Source organism: Equus caballus, chromosome 16, assembly GCF_041296265.1.
Source record: "Equus caballus isolate H_3958 breed thoroughbred chromosome 16, TB-T2T, whole genome shotgun sequence".
In the NCBI taxonomy this organism is placed as follows: Eukaryota; Metazoa; Chordata; class Mammalia; order Perissodactyla; family Equidae; genus Equus; species Equus caballus.
In genome coordinates this window covers 56091855-56097644 of record NC_091699.1, presented here as the reverse complement: position 1 = coordinate 56097644, position 5790 = coordinate 56091855, and positions in this window count along the sequence as shown.

Below are 5790 nucleotides of genomic sequence, written 5' to 3'. Positions count from 1 at the left end.
ACTTGGCAAGTGCTATAGATCAGGGCTTTTGTCTTTTTATTTTCCAGAGAGCCATGTGTTGAACATTTACTAGTCCACCATTGAATGGAAGTATAATTAATACCTAGAGGTCTGGCCAGTTGAGTTTGACCATGTCTGGAGAAGAATTGTATCAACAGCCTGGCATTGAAACAGGAGCCCTGAGACTTGACCATTCTTTTCTCAGTAGCTAGCCAGGAAGACGAGGCCCAACCCCTGCAGACACACCTCCACCCAGGTGTCCAGGGGATCCTGTCTGTGGATTGACTTCAGGTTCCTTGGGGCCCCTCTGAATACAACTTGGCTTCCCAAACTTTGAATTACAATTCTGGCCAGTTCTATTTCTCATTTTAAATTAATAAATCAGCATTCCAGGCTTATGTATCCATCTTGGGAGCATGAATGCTTCCCAGTGTAGTAGTTACACCCCCAGATGCTGGCAGGAGTCAGACACCTTAAGTTTGAACCTCACCTCTGCTACTTCCTGGCAGTGCAATCTGCAGCATGTTGCTCTCAATCTTCTCACCATCATGTGCCCCTAATTGAGGCCCAGTTCAGCTTTCCCCATCTCTACAAAGCTCTGCCTACTCCAGCATGAACTGATCACGCCCTTCTCTCCATTTATTTTGTTTTATTTCTAGTCTTGTCTCCACCAACTAAATTTTATGATTCTTGAAGACAAGGATGGTGCTTTATATGACTCTCTGATTCCAAGAAAGACCTGTCCCTATACTGCCCACGTAGCAGGTGCCTGGTACAAGCTCACTGAGAGTTAATTAATTAATACAGATTTTCAGGAAGGTTCCAGATGGACTATAAAGTTTGTTTCACACTAAACCATCAAAAATGACAAGCCCCCTTTTGCCCACTGTATGCCTTCCCCTTATTTCTCACCTTAGTGGGTGTTCTTGTCTCAAGGACATGACCCCAACTCTATCAGTTAGGATGCTTTTGGGTAGAAGGAACAGAGAGCTTCAACTCACAATGGCTTCAGCAATAAGTAAGGCCAGAGGTGATATCATCTGAAGGCAGATGCAGATCAGCTGCCAGGCGATACTGTCCTTAGAGACCCAAGAACCTTCCATCTTACCACCCAGCCATCCTGGACGCTGGCCTCTCCTAGGGATGATAGCAAGATGACACATCAGCACCAGGCACTCGTGGCAAAGTGCACAGGAAGAAGGGGCACTATCTCTTCCTGACTGTCCTTCTTAGGAGAGCGTCAACCTTTCCCAGACCCTTCCCCCCAACACACACTGCTTTCCCTCACATCTCATTGGTCAGGAGTGGTGCACATATCCTTTACTTAATCAATCACTAGGCACAAATGACCCCACTGCCAAGCATCACTACTGCTCCTCCAAACTCTGGTGATACACCCACCCAAAAGGGCACAACCACTAAAATGGGGGGATTAGCTTTCTTTTCCCTCTTCTGTGAATCTGATAAAGTAGTGCAAAAATTCCTTCGAAATTTTAGTGAAAACAACTGTAGTCAATGGTGTCAGTGCCCCGCCAGTATTTCTTGGGCCTTATTATTGCAGTATGTGACAACCAACTTCAAATCCCAATGTCTATATCTCTGCATCTGACAATGTAGGAAGGCCACTCTGCCCCCAGGAAACAGCCAGAAGTGCTAGGGCATCATCATCCCAACCTCCAGCAGCCCTCAACCCAAGATTCTCAGGAGATGGCGTATGAATACCCCAAATCCTCAGACCTAAGGGGGAGGATAACTCTGAGATGTGTGTTCCATAGTGTTTCCCAGGTTTCCCCACAGGATTAAGCTCCAGGCCCCCCTGGCTCACTTCTCCACCTCCCTACTGCTGTTCCCCTCACATCCCGGAATCCTCATCTCAAGGTCTGCTTCTGGAAGAACACAAGCTAGGACTTCCAGTTAAACTTACAACCCTCTCTCCCCTCGTAAGCCAGGCATGGCTCATCTATGAGGGGACTAGACAAATCTGGGAGGAGATACTGAGTTTGTGTCCCAAGCATCGTCTCTGTCCGCTCCAGGTGGAAGTGCCTGGCACCGACTAGACCCTCTACACATGCTGGCTCCTTCTCTTCCTTCTTTTCCAGAATCACTCTCCTAGTAGAGGGAGAACAACCTGACCTCTCCCTTTCATTACTTACGGAGGCTTATTGTCATGTAATTTAAGGAGCTACTCTTTACTCACAAAAACAAATGGAGGGGGAAAGGTCAGGGGTGGGACAAAGGAAAGAAGAGACAAGGAAAAACAAAGATCCCAAAATATTATCTAGAAAAGGTCCTGGTCTTTCTGAGGGAGATTTAGCAGTTGAAGAGGATGCTGCATGAATGGGTGTGGACTACAGGAAGCAAATTTTTCGTTTCTTTTTAATGGAGGGAATATCAACATGACTGTCCTTAAGAAGTCCTGACTCTGTAATTATACCAAAGAATCTAGCGATATTTAACTCATGCTGCAGCTTTTCCTGGTTCTTTGCATCTTAAGCTTTGGGGAGTAGAGGCCACTCGTGGTCACTTCTCGCAGATCATTACCTTCTCTGGGACAATCCTGATGTCAGGCCTCAATCGCTCATCCCAAACTCTTGGGGCCAGATGTGTTTCAGAATTTAGAATGTATTTGAGACATATAATTTGGTGCACATACCACATCTTGCCCAGCACCCGCAGTGGGATCTGGGGCATCTCATGATCAATGGCATTAATATTTTTGCAGCAGCACGTATGCATATTCACACCAAGTGAGATCAATAAAGGCCATAAATAGCCTCCCCTTAGTGCAAGTCAGCTGCTTCTGGCAAATGAGATGTTAGGTCAGATTTTGCTGCTATTTCGATTATAACTAAATTTTGGTTTTCAGAGCTTTTTGGATCTTGAGGTTGTAGATAAAGGAGTATGGACCAGTAGAGGCATGTTTTCATAGCAATATATTAACTTTTTGAAAAGTCAGTGAATTCCAGCTCTCACCCTGAGTGAGACCTCACCAATTTCCCATTTGTGAGAGATGGGGCTAGAAAGACCCCGCCCTGACTGCCTGGGCTGGGCTAGATTAGAATACTATGACAGGCTGTGTCATCATAGCGTTGAGGGGAAGGGGGTCCCCTGTGAAGCCAGAAACTGCTGGAACCCAAGGAGTCAGCCAGCAAGAAGGTGGTCAAGGCAGTCCTCAAAAAGCCATATCAAGTGTGACATCTTAGGGACAGGTATGGGGACAACATGGTCAAAGCATAGGCTGAGAACAAGGCAGGAGTAGAAGGACTGGACATTCCTCTTTGGGACCAGCCTAGGCACTAGAGGCAGGTCAGCTAGTTTGGATGGATAAGCACTGGCCAGACTGCACTTGCCTCCAGAAGGATCCAGTGAAAAGGTGCATTCGCTGCCTGGATGCACAGGCTCTGGTCCTCCCCCACGTGAAAGGATTAGGTCATCAGATGAGCTGAGGGCAGGCGGGCCTCAGGGGATGGGAGAGTGGCTTCTTCTGCCTGAACTACTTTTAATGGCATATCTAGAAGGTGTGTTTTTGCGCATGCTGCAATCTCTTATCCATGAATTATTAAAAAGCTAAGTGACTTTGGTCTCCAGCTGCCTTCTCTTCCTGGCAGGGTGTAATTCCGAAGGTAGACATCTTAGGTTTGACTCTTTCATATCCAGGACTCAGACTTCACCTCTCAAATCCTTGTTCAGATGCTGAACAGCAGAGCACACAGGGCAGGCCCCTGTAATGGAACAGAGATATAGACAAGGCTAACAGGTGGTGGTGGTGGCGGAGTGGAGGGGGAACCAAGTCACCTGCCCATCCACTAATGATCCATTCACATGGGCCAAGAACCTCCTGGCAGAAGAACCTGAACAATGTCAGTAATCAGAGCTCTGACACATAAACAAGGCATGTTTTGTGAACTGAAGGTAAGTCCACAGGGGCGTATTCACAGAGTCTAGAGAAGCACCAGGCACAGTGCAAACGTCACACACATCATAATAGCAAATACACTCTTAGCCTTACTTGGGCTAGGCATTGTTCTAGGCATTTTACATAAATGAACTCACTTAACTCTTAACAATGTCATGGGGAAGCATACTATATGTTTTGGGTGCCACACCACGGCCTCTACTCTCACCTCTGATTTCAGTCCAGCTGTGATGGGGAGCTCCCCCTTGGACAGGGGCCCTCAGGCATGTGCTTGCCCTTCTCCACCCTCAGGACCCACTGAAGCTGCAAAAGCCAGCTCAGCCCTCTGAAGGGCAGGGCACCTGGGTCCCACTCTGGGCAGCTCTCGACCAAGGGGGGCTGGGAGCTGTGGATGAGTGCTCCTGCCTCCTTCATTCAGGAGAACATCTTGGGGGCTCTGCACACTTCTTGGAGGTCGCAGCACAACTGGGCTCCCAATGCAGAGGCAGTGCTCTTGATGACACACCCTCATGATGGTGCTTGCCTCCTTCCCTGCTCATCTTCCTGCCACCTCACTCCTGCCTCCTGGGATCCTTTTCCAAATTTGTGACCTGCACCCAAGTTCTTGTCTCAACTCTGCTTGCAGGGAAACCCAAAACAAGACAAATAGATCATTATCACCTAGATGTTATTATTTTACAGATAATTGGTCCACGATGAATATTTGCTGTTGACCAAATGAATTAATGAATGTGAGGTTGGGGTGGGAGGAGAATGATTTGAGCCAAATATCAAAAAAGGAAGGCAGGTCCTTAAATGGGAGCCAAAGAGGGAGGACGTCATATCAGCTGTTTCCTGCCCCTGGGCCTGAGGGGTATCCTGACATGGCTGCTGAGGATCCGTGCGGACCACAGCAGAAATGGGTGTGGCTTCTAGGAGTAGCTAAACTGGCTATCCCACTGAAATCTGAGGCTCTTGGGGCCCAGGTAGCCTGCTGCATGTCCTGTATCACAGAGTATAGCCCAGGGGAGCGAATCTTCTCTCCTCACAGGGCACAGTCAGGCGCCACAAGGGCCGAGAGCATCAGCAGCTGATTAAGCTGCAGAGATCTGCTTCTGACGGCCTCTCCTGGGTGAGACCAGTGGCGCAGAGGATCTCAGGCAGCTGTGGCAGACTGGGAGGACTGTACAGCAGCAGGTGGCTCAGTCTGGAAGATGGGGGATGGAGCTGGGAGACCTCCAGTCCTCCAAGAGAGGCTGCAGGAGAGTGTCCACCCACCAGAAGCCCAGACAGGAGTGCTGGGGTTTCTCAGCGTGGCCAGCAGCCCCCTACAGGCCTGCAACAACACAGTGGCCACCAATAACCTGGTCTAATTCATAAGTCCACATAAGCTATTCTTGGAGACTCCCAGAAGTACCTTGAGGTGGGGCTTGCAAAAGACTGGAGTTCCTGTTAACAATTAATGTGACATAGTTTTCTCCCATGAACGGTGAGGCTGAGGAACAACTAGTTACAATACTGTAACTTAAATATAGATATTTAATATTGTATTTAATTTATGTATATTATATGTCAATATTATATATAATTTAATATATATAATAAATATACCTACAGCTCCTCGCACTGCCCTCGTTGGTGGAAGTGTGACTACAGTTTCTGAAGACAGACTGCCTAGGCTAGAATCTCAGCTCGGCCACCTACTAGCTGTGTGGAGGGACATGTCTATAACACATTTGCCTCTTTCGTAAAATGTGTATAATATTAGTCACTTCCAAGGCATTTGTCACGAGATTCTGCATCTAGAGCTCTTAGCGCATAGAGTAATCACTCAATACCTGTTAGAGAACATTACTGCCGTCAACACAGACACTACCCTCCACTTCTCAATTCTC